At 43.3% G+C, this 13,502-nt stretch overlaps 1 long non-coding RNA gene across 1 annotated transcript in view; it reads left to right on the forward strand.

Annotated features, from left to right (window-relative positions):
- The first annotated feature begins 12,692 nt into the window (after positions 1 to 12,692).
- The window catches only part of LOC139627137 (uncharacterized), a 2,175-nt gene continuing 1,365 nt past the window's right edge, over positions 12,693 to 13,502 (forward strand). The window contains exons 1-2 of the long non-coding RNA XR_011692502.1: positions 12,693 to 12,786; positions 13,167 to 13,224. This is a non-coding gene — a long non-coding RNA (uncharacterized lncRNA). The remainder of the gene's footprint in view (positions 12,787 to 13,166; positions 13,225 to 13,502) is intronic.

The following is a 13,502-nucleotide window of genomic DNA, read 5'->3' on the forward strand; positions in this document are numbered from 1 at the left end:
CAATCGGATGACTCGGAGGGGATACGGTCACATCTGCCTATCGGAGAGCGACAGCCCCCACGTGGGGTGCAGCCATACATGACATCATCCCGCGGATCCACAAGGCATCATCCGTCCGTCCGTCCCACCGAGAGCAACAACAACAGCGGCGGCGGCGGCGGCGGGCGTTGATGTGCCGACGGTGATATCCAGACCTGACAGGGACGGCACGAAGTCCACATCCGCGCTTCATTAGGCTGGTGTTGTTTTTTTGTTTTTTTTTTTTTGTTTTTTGCAGCCTGAATAAAGTTGATGAATTTTTGGGTGTGGGGGGGGGGGGGGCGGTAGAGAGGGAGGTGTGTGCGGTGCAACAAGCATTCTTCAATCTTTATCCCCATACAAGGAAGAGGTGGTGGTGGTGGGGGGGGGGGGGGGTGTTTGTATAACAGGGTTATAAAATGTGAAGTGATATGTTAGTGTGAAATATATAAAGTATCCACCAAAAACTAGAAATGTTCCGGGGTTTAATCCCCCCCCCCTCCCTGACGCGCACACATACACCGTGAAGGACACAATAATGACCAATCGATCGACGATACCCACCGAACTGAAGCCCCGGTGTGTGTATGGTGGGGGGGGGGGGGGGGGGGGGGGCGACTAGACAACCGTGTTTTTTAAGTTTCTCGTGCTTCTTGCGCAACACATCCTGCTCGCCTACCTATCAGCGCTCGGGCGATAGCTGCGCTGCGGGGAGAGAGAGGAGATGATTGCCTTTGTCTGATACGGGCCGCAGCCATGTCTGAGCGCTGCGCCTTGTTTTGAAGGCTCGGCTCTGCCCCACGTGGGACTCCTCTGCGGCTTTAAGGCCTCTCGACCAATGGCGGCGCGGCGCACTTACTCGCCGGCTTCCCATTGGTCCGGCGCCGTCGAGGCTGTCATTCACGGAGCAGCGTTGTCAATCAATACCACGCGGGGTCAAGCGCTGACAAATGCCTGTGCTCCTCGGTCCTCTGCCGGTGAATGGAGCCGGGAATGGCTGCTTAATTAGCTCCGAATGGCTTTTTCTCTCCAGTTCAAACAATCTGTTACCACCACGTAGTAATGAGAGCCTACATTAAACAAAGGAAGAGAGGAAGCATGCAAACAGTTGTAACATTACAACCTGTAGTTCTCCTTTACATACGGGCCTCTGCAGCGAGCGCACGGAGGGGTCTTGTGCACCTTTATCACATCGACCTGTTTTAACGTTAAGCTGAACCTGATATTCACGGGATGTTGTATAGATGTGATGTGGTCAAAAACATGAGAAACGTGTCTTCTTGTTTTTATGATGGACACAAAAGGGAAGACTTAAATTAGCTGTATGTTGTTTGTCAGCTGTGACAGTAAGGCTGTGAAATGAAGGAAAACAACACCAGATGCATAAAAATGGCAGACCAATCATGTTATCTCCAGTCTTTCAACGTATCACACACAGTCAAAGCTGATAAATTAACAAAAGACATGTATAACATGTAATCTTATACAATACTAACCCTGATTATAGTCGTGCCAGTAAAGCTAATTTAAATCGAGTCTGATCTGTGTAATGTTAGAACAGACTAACCAAACAGCCAACATATGTACAGATTACACAACATAAGATGATTTGTAATAAAAGAACACATGGTGCAGGACCTTTTCAAACATTAAACATTTCAAACAGCGTTCAGTATTTATCAGGAAGTCGTGTATCAATGGGCAGGCACCAGACTACTAGAGGCCGACACAAGTACAATACAAGGCCTAGTCAAAATTAAAAACATGAAACATGAAACATCAACATGAAAGATATGGTGCTCCTGGATCTACATCTTTTCAGTGTGCTGGGTAAAATTTGAAAAAGCATAATTTTTTATGAAAAACACTTTGTTTGCTTTGTTTTGTCTTTCTTATGCGTATGTTTCATGTTGTATTTAATTCTTTTTTTTTTTCTCTGTCTGTTTCCTCTTTTGAATATTTGTGTTTGTGAATTTTTTTTTTATCATGCGCAGGTTGTCTTGTGATGAAATAAAACTCAGCCAATAAAGTGACTAAAACAGCCAGCCATGTTTCACACTGAGTACAGCAGTAGCTTTTTGGGGATGCTAAGGTCACTTTGTCATGTTCAGGTCTGAGATTGCCCAGCAGTCGTCTTACTTGTCATTCTTCTCAACCACCTTGAGGATGTGGGATAACTGTGTTATTTCCAAAGGTATGGAGGCAGTCTGTGAGAAACTCAAGCACACACAAGAGCTGGCGGGCTAATCTCAGCCAGGCACCCCCTCATGCTTTTCAATAGAGAGTGCTTGGATTAAAGGCAACAAAAGGCCAGGCCAAACCCCAGGGAGAGGGGGCCCTCCGCCCACTGAGACCCCCACACTGTTTATTTACACGGAAACCCCAGCCTCAGTGAAACTCCCACCCTCAGGCATTACACACTGGCCTATTTGCAGAGGTGGCTCTAATTCTTGACAGAGCAGGGATTGTCCTCCTCCTGCCACTTTGAACGGAGTAGCAACTCACTCTCCCCATAGCTCAGATACAGCTAGTGAGCAAATATTTTGTTTCTTCCACAGAACAATTACTGCGGGGTCATACCGTCCAGAGGTAACTATAACTCTGCCGTGCACTGTGTGCATCTCTGTGGAAGAATTGGTGTTAGTCCTCTAAGGTGTACAGTTTGAAGTCAGAGTTTTGCAGCCTGAGAACGAGGCAAAGATCTACATTACGTTGAAACTATTTATCCTGAACCCATATTGGATGTATTTGGAGATCACACAGTATTGGCTCATTAATGTGACTTCCAGTTAATAAATGACTTGGGTATTTTTCTCTCTCATGCAGCCTTCCTTCCCTGTTCATGAAGCAGAAAATGAGGGCCCTGTTAATGCAAAGGCTGGGGTTTGTGTTGCCATGACTTACGCATCACTGCGCTGGCATGCTGGATATAAGGAGATGAACACAGACTTACATACCGCACGTTCACAAACAAACACACACATGCTCGCGTGGCGCGGGCACGTCATTCACAGGCAGGAGGCAGAAATTCACAAAAAACACACGCACGCACACACATTCCATACAACAGAGGGCCTAGTGTGCGGTGGAAAGATGAATTGCCAGTACTGTATTATCAGGATGACTCATCAGGCAGTAATCAATGCAAACAGGATGAAAGTCCTTATCAAAGGAGAAAAAGTGTCTCAGAACAAAAAGGTGATGTTTTCAGCAGGAGTCTGCTGTCGCTCTCAGCTCAGAGGAGGACACAGAGCCGACTGCCACTCTAAAATGAATATTCTCTCCTGTCAGCAGTCTCTCACTGATTGAAATAAGCATTTAGACATTAATAGCAATACACAGAACCTTGCCGAATCGAGGCCGCTTAATGAGTTTGTGGTTTTACTTAGATACATGTTACTCAGTAGAACGTAAGTTAAAACATTTAAACAGAGAGCTGTCGTTGTTTTTATATTCTCACCTTTTTATTGGGGTTTTAAACCTGGAAAAAACAACATGTGATAGTAGATCAAATACAACTCAACAGAGATCAGAAACTTGGGGCGCTCAGACATGCAGTATATTGTCATTCTAATTTCAAATGAAGTCACTCGTTTGGCGTATTGCTAAATTTAAATGATCCACTCTCCTTTACTCTCAAAAGACTGCTCAACCTGTCCATCAGATGCGTTTTCCAAACCGTGGCTCTTTTCCTGGAGGATCAGTTTCACACTCATTTCTTGTCATGTCAGAAAACTGTCTTATGTCTCAAAAATGGGCTAAACGTTTTACAGTTTGAGTGACTTTCCTTTTCACAACATATTCCAAGTTCTTCACACTTAACAGTATTCACAGTTAATTAGATTCCATCAGTAAAATCATAATACACTAAAATTAGACCCATTGTACAGAATCTTGAAAAATAATGATTAAAATATACACATGTACTGTCAGTTCATCTGCCAAGCTCTTCATGTGATAATATTTGCCAAGATTCTTCTCTTCTGCGGCTTTATTTCAAATTTACTCAGAGAAAAAATGATTCGGTTTGTAGAAAAACGACTCAGTCAGTGCTTTAACATGCTAACATACATACAAAAGCTTGAGCAACGATAGGAGGAGAAACCAAAAGTGAAAGCAAACCACAACTTAGTGTATTCATTTCACCCGACTGTTATAGCTGATGAAATCGACAGCACATTTTAGTATCCAGAAAGTTCACAAGGCAATTAAAAAAAAAGGCTCAGGGTAACAATAAAACTGTCTTTAGCATTCACTGGCTGGGTTTGTTAACCTATGCATGTGACCAGAAACCGTGACATCCTCATCTTTCAATTAAAGTTCAGTCATATAAATCACAGCGTTTTAATTCCTCACACTGCTCTTAATATTCACTAATCTTCATCTTTACGGCCCCACTCCATCCAGATACACAGTGTTTCTAAAGATACAGAAAACCTCAGCAATTCTCTTCTGCATTGAATCTGTAACACATCTCATTGCCGAACCAGCAGGACTCACACGGCTGAAAATGAACACTTCCTCACGGCCTCATCCTCACACACAAACTTGTTTTCTTGCGACGTTATTGTTGTTCTGCGTCCACAGAACACAGCTGAGCTGGGGGTTTGCCACATACATACTTATCCACTTCAATTCAGCAGCCTGCTTTCAGAGAGGTGATGGTGGCACACAGTAGCCCCTTTAAACTCCTTTTTTTTTTGCATAATCAAGTATCAGAGCTTGTTCAAAATCCCCTTCGCTCAGGAAATAGGTTGCTGCACATTTTTATTTTGACAACAAACTGCAGATTAAAGCAAGTTACAGTCAAGAGGCTCACAGCTAGTCTGCGTGCTGAATTATTTCTGCACGCAATCTCCTTCTGGAGGTGTGCCATAATTCAGGACGCAAGCACTATGAAAAGAGTCAACATTAAACTGATCAGAGGATCAAGTGGTACAAGTTCATTGAAAAGGCCTTGAGCTGCTCAACAAAGATTTTGTTACTCTAATCCAGTTTTCTAAATGGCTAATGTGATTAAAAAGATTCTTTGGGCCTAAATTCGGTTATGGTTCGTGATTGCATTCACATGGCATGGGAATGACTTCACATGACTGTCTCGAAAGAAAATATGTTGTCAAGGTAACAGCGATGCAAGAAAAGTGCAATTGCTCCTCAGGTCAGAGTCTGTGAAGTGTTTGACTGAGTGTCTCATGAGGGTGAACATTACATTCACTTACATCAAACAGAGATGTACCAGTGTACGGCAGGGGGAAATCTCAGCCGTGAGAAATGAGATGAAGCAACTTCATAGAAGTAAGAGCTGAGCTGAATTTATCAGAGAGTAAACACAGCCTTTTAACTAATGACAATGTGAGCCGTGTAGTATCTCAGCAATGTCCTCAGAAGACAGCAGATTTCTGTCCTCATATACTGCATTTCAACACCTCTGCCCCACTGAGGAGCATTTCATATTCCCCGGCACACAGTAATATAGCCCTACTCCTCCATGCCAAATTGACTCCACAAGTGCTCCTATACCTGCTGACTGACACATGCTCGCTCAAAAATGATTCCTTCACCAGCAGCCAGCATTTCTGCGTGCTCTGGAGGGGTACTTGATTCCATTATTAAGTTGAAAAAGAGAGACAGAGTGAGGGGATGGTGGGGAGAAAAAAAAAGCTTGACTGGGTAGAGGAGAATAATAGAGAGCTGAGGAAGTTATCAGGGCAGGGGAGAGTGAGCCTGCCGTCTGACAGCAGATCAGAGAGCTCCTCCAGCTGGAACCCCTGCTCATGGGCCTGGCAGAGGAGAGCCCAGCAGTCGACCGGGATGATGAGCTCTGCTGTACAGGAAAGGTCAGAACAGAAGCACCTAAGTACTGTAGCAAACAGCAACTCCACACCCACACCTAAACACATCACTTCATAATCAGTGGTGGAGGAAAATCCTTTACTTAGGCAATCGTGAGGAGAACATCCTCTCAAGTACCATTTTGTTACTTACTTGAGCATATGCATTGCTAATGCTATTTTACACCTCTCCACTACATGTGCTTGGCAGCTTCACTTACTAACTTACTTCATTTCTAGGTTCTGGTTTTACATAAAAACAGAGGGACAAGCCTAAGGTAAAGTTATATACATGTCATAAAATAAACAACTTTTACTCCAAAAAACACTAACACTATATAAAACACTACATAAAATACTTCATAGCCTACATTAGTAAGGTGCTGGTTATGCATTGATGCATCAGAATTAAAAGCCAGGCTGCCATTTTTCTACAATTTGTTTTTACTTTTATATGTTATGTACACGTTGCTGTTGCTGTACTTGTACTCATTTGAATGCAAGAATTTCACTTGTAATTGAGCATTTTGACATTGTTGTATTGGTGCTTTTATGTAAAGGATCTAATTATTTCTTCCCCCACTGTACATAAGGAAAAGGATCAATGCGACACTGAAAAGGATATGCATACAGTTATAGAAATAGTTTAAAAGTATTTAAGTATCATCAGAAAACTATACTTAAAATATCAAAAGTAAAAGTACAGTAAATGTTACACAGTATAATATAATGCTATCATTACTGATGCATTAACCCTTGAGCAGCAATTTACTGTTGCAGTTGGCTGAGTAAAGTACAATATTTCCCTCTGAAATGTAGTGGAATAGATGTGTAAAGTAGCAGAAAATGGAAATACAAGTATCAAGTACAAGTATCTCAACTTTGCATTCAAGTAAAATAAATGTACTTAATCACATTCCAACATTTTTCACAATTCATATGTTTCCATATCAGAATGATTGATTTTACAGGTGCGTATGGTCTCCAGAATATTGCTTTGAGTGTATTTTTGTTCCCTAAACAAGGGCACAGAAGGGTTAAAGAATTATGGAGACAGAAGCCCTGAGAGAGAAAGCGAGACCAAATCAACAAATTAATGCCTGTCCTATGAGAGGCTAAGCCTCTTATTTTTATTTCAAATGAGGATAGAAATTGACTTCCTTATTAAATCTAATTATTAGCCGGTGCCCTCCAAAAGTCTTCTGAAATCGCCTGGAGCGGCCAGGCTATTAGCATAAACACCACCACTGGCAAGCTTAAAACAAATGGTATATTTAGTCAGTGTTAATGGGATTAAAGTGTGCTGGATTCAGGAGCAGTTCTACTAACAGTGAGCATCACATCTTCATTATGGATGCCCTGACTTCTCCGTTTCCACTCTCCTTGTTTGCATTTCATTCCACTCTGCTGCCTCCTGCTCCTCTCAGTTATTCAACAGATTGTGTTCAATCTTGATCCAAAAATCCCAGACAATCATAAATAATAAAGGATTACACCAATCTCTGAAAAGCTGGTGGCTCGCCAGTGGCAATGCGCACACAGAGAAATAATTGTTGGCCATCTGTGCACCAGATTGGTAAGAGAAAGGGTAAACAAAGAGCACAGTGTACCTGCTGAAGCTTTCTCCCCTTCACTGTCTCTCCCTTTAGCCAGGGAACATGAAAGGCTTTGATGATGCTCACGCCTGCAGAATCCACTGGCTCACTCCAAAAGATTTTTTGATTAGGGAGGTTTCAGAACCACAGACTGACAAGCCGCGCCTGTCAGGAATCTAACAAGGCTTGGGGTTATCTCTCTATCAGCAGCTAAACAGTGCTGAAACACTGCACGGTGCCCGCCAAATGGAGTTAGGATGGAGGATAATTGACCAGGCAAATGACCACATTTACATGTCAGTTACATACACAGCTCTCTCCAGAAAAGAGAGTGAAGTCATGAAAGCTTACCCTGTGCAGTCTCATAAATCACTCCTCTGTGGGCTGAGATTGGATTTACTGGCCCAGTTTTACTTCTCTACTCCACTGCCAGAACCACCGTTGGGGATACACATACCTACACAGAGCATCACAGATCCTTATTAGGGAAAATTGATCGTGTTGCTAAAGATTGTGCAGGGGTCAGTCAATGCATTTTGATGTGAGCTGTAAAGTTAATAGTGCTATGCTCTAGATTTATGGGTCAGAGAATAAATCAATATGAGATGGGTTTCACACACATGATGAATTTCCACTATCTATTCAACAGCCTGATTGACTCCAATTTACTGTCTCATGATTAAGACTCATTTGATATGAACCATCACATTTACTGTTTGGATAATAACTGCCAAATGTTGGATTTTCCACCAGGAACACGCCAAATCACAGCTGCTTCCACCTTTTAATGGGAAACTAAAACAAAAGCCTGTGGTTTGCATGCTTTTGCTGCTTCACAGTCTGCGCAGGGAGTGAAAAATGACCTTACAGCTTGCTATCCATCCAAACTAGAGGACCCTCATTATGGTGTGAGATTTATATATGTATATGAAGAGACAGATAGATAGAGATAAATAGTGTTGGATTCTGGAGCAGGGAGGAGACAAAAGATAGGGCAGAGTCATAATGAGCTGTGTTTATGTGCAGCGTTGCCTGGCCTGTTGACAGCGGTTAATGAAGTTAGTGGGGAGATCTGCTGGCACTAATTAAACTCACTGTCATTAGCAGTGTTGGAAAGAGGAGGTGCTGCAGCAGGAATAGGAGGAGCAGACACAGGCAGATCCATCACACACACACACACACACACACACAAGCTGTATGTGACAAGGGGGATTAGATATAACTTTATTGCATACCAGGAACTCCTGACTTTGCATTTAAGTTTTATATGATGATACAAACCCTCTTAAAAGCTGACGTAATCAAAAACAGAGGATACTTACATTTAAAGCAAAAGATTAACTATATTTCTACTCTGCAGGAAAAAACTGCGATATGAGGATATGAGGTTTAGGATTACACATAGTAAACTGTTCTTTATTAAGTGTATAAAGAAATAAAGTCAACACAGTTTATATTAAACAGCATATGCAGGAAATATTTTACACCTAACTGAGCCTACAGTGTGGATTGGCTCCTGCAGAAGCCACAGCTCTGACATCTGGAAATGCTGCAGCCACCACTGAACTGTTAGAAAGTGGGAGAGAGCTCGATTGACTGTCACAGAGTCTGAGTGGAGCTCAGTGTGTGCCATCTTAACCACAGCTCCATCGTAGCCTGTAATCCAACTCACCACCAAAGCCACCGCTGTTGGCTGCCTGCGCAGACCGAGCCTCACTGTTTGTTTATGCAGCATGTAGACCCGGCCATTAAAAGTGGGAAGCCTGTCAAAAATAAAAAGAGACTTTTCATGTTTGAGGGCTGCAATTGTGGCTCTTGTGTGATGTTTTTCCTCCACACTGACCCCTTGCTTTGAGGTCGGGAAGCTGCTTAACCCTGGGCCGTGGAGCCAGCTGATTGGCTGGGCCAAACACAGTATTTTTGAATGTGGTGGCGTAGTGGGTGCCTCCGGCAGAGGTACTGTGGTTGCGTGCAGTGACTATGGCTGTGTAACCAAGACAGCCAACACATCATTATAATGGCTCCTCAGGCAAAGAAGCCAAAGATCCTTCATAAATGTGCACATCATTTCCCTCATTATGCCCTAGTTACCTTTCCCTGTGTTCCCGAAACCTCACTGCAAGGTAAAGTTAACATGCAACATGCTGAGGAAAGGCTATGGATCCTACCATTGCCAAAATACAGGTATAGCAAAATTATTTTACTGAAATACTTAAATAATCAGTGTAAATACATCTCAACAACATGCACCCAGCCATATACAGAAGCTGCTTACAAATGATACAAGCTGTTTAAAATAGCTATTCCCAGCTCACAGCCATTCAAATACTAAAGCAGCGCAGGGAGAATGTGGAAATTTGCTATGTAGTTAACTTGCGACAGCCACCAATTAGGTTTACGATTCGGGCGCCTTTGGGCCACTGTCGCCAGGCCTCAGTCTCCCTCTGATGTCATTACACAAATCTGCTGCAGTCTGACAGAGCAACAGAGCTGTAGGACACAGGGGGAGAAGGAGAAGGAAAGTTGGCTCGGCTCCTCTCCACTGATAGCAGCAGATAAGCCGGCCTTGGGGCCTCTTATCTCATCTGTGGATCCTGTGTAAATGTAAGTTTTAGTCTGGCAGATTACATCAGCAGAGCCTGCTGGGGACAGAGGACAGCCGCTGGAGGACCATGATGACTCCCCTCATGCGACAAATGCATCCTCTCCACCCTTCATGGACTAACAAAGCAGGACCGGGGTGTACTGTGGGAGATGGCTCCTCTCAGCCAGTTAAAGTGAGTCCCCAGAGGAACTGGAATTAAAACTGTCAACTTCCATTTAGTCCAAAACATTCACCCCATAGCATTTGTTTTCACTGTCAGCTGCACACTGTGTGCACGGATAGTGATATTAGTGGACAGCATGCTTCACTTTGGATAAACAGCTGTGTGGAGGTGTGTGTCCTGACAGAAGAACAGACCAGCTGACGTGGGACAGGCCCTCTTTGGTCCAGCGGCCACAAAGGTGCCATGAGACTGTGAGAGGTTCATTTTGGGATACATAAACACACCCTCCCTGTTTGTCTAAATGTCTCTCTATCCCTCTACTGTATGTACAGTACATTCCAGCTAGACAGACAGACAGGCCACATCTGGGGAGCAACCAATGGAAGGCCATCCCCCTCCCTTCTTCTCTCCCTGCTCCCTGCGTCTGTCATCCCACCCAGAGAGGGGAAGTGGTGAGGTTGGAGTGGTTGGCCAGACAGGGCCAGCTGTGTGACCACAGACCTCTGAGTGTGTGTATGTGGGAGGGAGGGAGGGATCCACAGGCCTTATTACAGACCCAACTACACACTGGGCCTCACAAACAGCTACTTTACAGCAGGCAGCAGTAACACTGCAGGATTTGTACTGTGACAGCATGAGAGTGAATGTGTGTGTGCAACTATCAATCACAAGCATATCTGCTGTCTAATGTTTGTAATGCATACTTAACTGCATGACTGGTTCATTTCTACATGGAAAAAGAAAATAAACTTTAACTTTGCTGTTTCATAGACAAATTAAACAGATTAAGTCACTGAAATGACAAACTTAGTAAAATGATACCGATGTTAAATAACCCTGGAAGTTTTGGGTGGAATGTGTTGAACCACAGTCTGCTGCCAGCTCATATCAGCTGAAAGCGACTGTTGCTGACTGCACAGTCAGCTGGATCACAGGACAGAGGGTCTCAGAGTGATGATGTCACTGTTTTGCCTTGGTCCCCAGGGCAGTGATTTATGAGCTAATCTGGGTCTGTCTCCCCAGATTCCAGGTCTTTGTCTCCCCGGGGAGTTGCTAATGGGACAGCGGGACGGAGCCACCATGCAGCAGAAGTCCTCTCAGCTCACAGGACCTGACATCCATCTTCATGATCACACACCAAAGGAAAAGAAATAAAAAAATAAAACAGCGTTGACTTCATTCTGCAGCGCATACACATGTGCACATACATTTGCAGGCATGCACACACATGCACACAGACCAATAACACATGCACACACACACACACACAAACTCGCTCAGAAGAAAATACAGAATAAATTAAGTATTGCATATATAACCTTGGCTATTTGCAATTTGTCATGCAGCCCATGAAAGATAATTGAGGCAACCTCCCAGTATGCAAATAGAATGATTATCAGGCAGCACCACTCTACCAAACACATATGCACAGAAAAAAAAAAAACGGTTACATTGTTAGCAATTTCTAATAGAGGACACCTATTGACCCATTTTCTCTTGGAAAGCAATTTGTCCCTCCAAAATAAAACTAATAGGTGGCAAGATGAATGGATTAGAGTGGGCTAGACTGGGTGCACTGTGCCACGAGGCACTAAATCACCAGATTATTAGTTTTATGAGCCAAGCCCATGAGAGAATAATTGCTAATGTTCCCAGAGTAACCAAGGGAAATAAAGGTAATGGAGCAATTTATAAATTCTGATTGGTATACATGGGGAACTTCCAGCCCATCTCCTTTGTTATTTTAATGCTCTCGATAAAATACGCCCCAAGCCACACAAACATATCAAAATCAATACAATCACAGAACCGCAAGTGCTGCTTCTGCTCCTCTGTTATTTTTAGTGCAATGCAGCCTGACTTGCAGTTATAAATCAAAATAATGTGGAAAGAAAAAAAACCAACCAACAGCAACTTTCGTTCCTTAACTTAATTCGGCCTGTATGGAAGACATGCGGATGATGATACTCCCCCACACGATCAGCGTAGGTGTGTGTTGCTGATGACGTGGACAAGCTGTGTCTAAAATTATACATTGTTAAGATTGTTGTAGAGACAAAAGAAATACAGGCTGCCGACGTGGGCAGGTGCCCTGTTTAATCCACCCAGTTCAGATGAATACCAGTCCCTCACTCATCCTGTTTTTGTGGCCACACAACTTTCCATCATAGAGGCCCAAATCCCTAATTTCCACCTCTTCACAGCTCTCTGATGTTTAAATTGTAAGTTGCGCTAGTCTGAAATGTTCTGCAGCTGTAGAACCTTCTCATGTGGTTCATGAAAGCAGAGATTTATCTGGTTAGACAGGGCTCGTTGCTTTGCGGCCACAGTCTGACTCCCTCATATTCAGGTCGAGGTGGGTGGTCTCAGCGTCTTCTCGGGTTCATTTCTTGGGAGGATAAACAGCACGTATCCTGCAACAATCAACTCCTGTTATGTTTTAAAAAAAAAACCACCCAATTATAATTTCATTTAAATCAAAACAAGCCAGTTTGCCGATTAACGTAGACATGCAGCTATGGCTTCTATGGTAATTTGATCCACTGCTGTATTGGATTACACACTGAAGTCAAGGTGAGAGATGGTAAAACTGATTATGTGGAGTAAACAATACTGCTATATGGAGGCAGGGTTAGAGAGTCATATCATCTCCCCGCCCTGAGCTGCTTGTATCTGTGATAGATTTGCTTTACTGAGGAGTTTGCAGCCGAGCACAACTGATGTGTTACCATATGCAGAGACAGTACACACACACACACACACACACACACACACACACACCTTACTTGACCTTTTAACCGCTTAGCAAGATCAGTTATGACAGCTCACAAACTCTTCGTGTAACTGAAAATCTCATCATATACTTTCCACCCACTTCTTGTTTTTTTTGTTTTTTTTTTTTTTTGTGGTGAAACTGTGTTGCTCACTTGTGTTTTCACTTCCTTATCTTACAGGTATGGAGTAACACTGTGAACTGCGACAGCACTATCTGTTCAGACTTGTTGACTTAAGGTAAGTATCCTTTTTGTGGATTTAACATTCATTCCTAAGAGGATGATTCAGTGGAGACAATTCACTGCTGTCCTCAAGCCAATATGTATAAATTTCTCAAATCCAGACTCCCACATATCTGCACTTTGTCATCCCATCTGTACTCCTGCAGTCCTACAGAGAGGGTATTTGTGGGTCAGATCGTTGGTTCATCATCACCTCACATTTCCTGTTATGAAATAGCATGACACCCGGCACAGTGTAGAACAGATCTTAACAAACCGTGAGAGTGGAAACTA

This window comes from Trachinotus anak, unplaced genomic scaffold (assembly GCF_046630095.1).
Source record: "Trachinotus anak isolate AG129_WGS33_773 ecotype Australia unplaced genomic scaffold, CSIRO_AGI_Tana_v1 ptg000002l, whole genome shotgun sequence".
Classification (NCBI taxonomy): domain Eukaryota; kingdom Metazoa; phylum Chordata; class Actinopteri; order Carangiformes; family Carangidae; genus Trachinotus; species Trachinotus anak.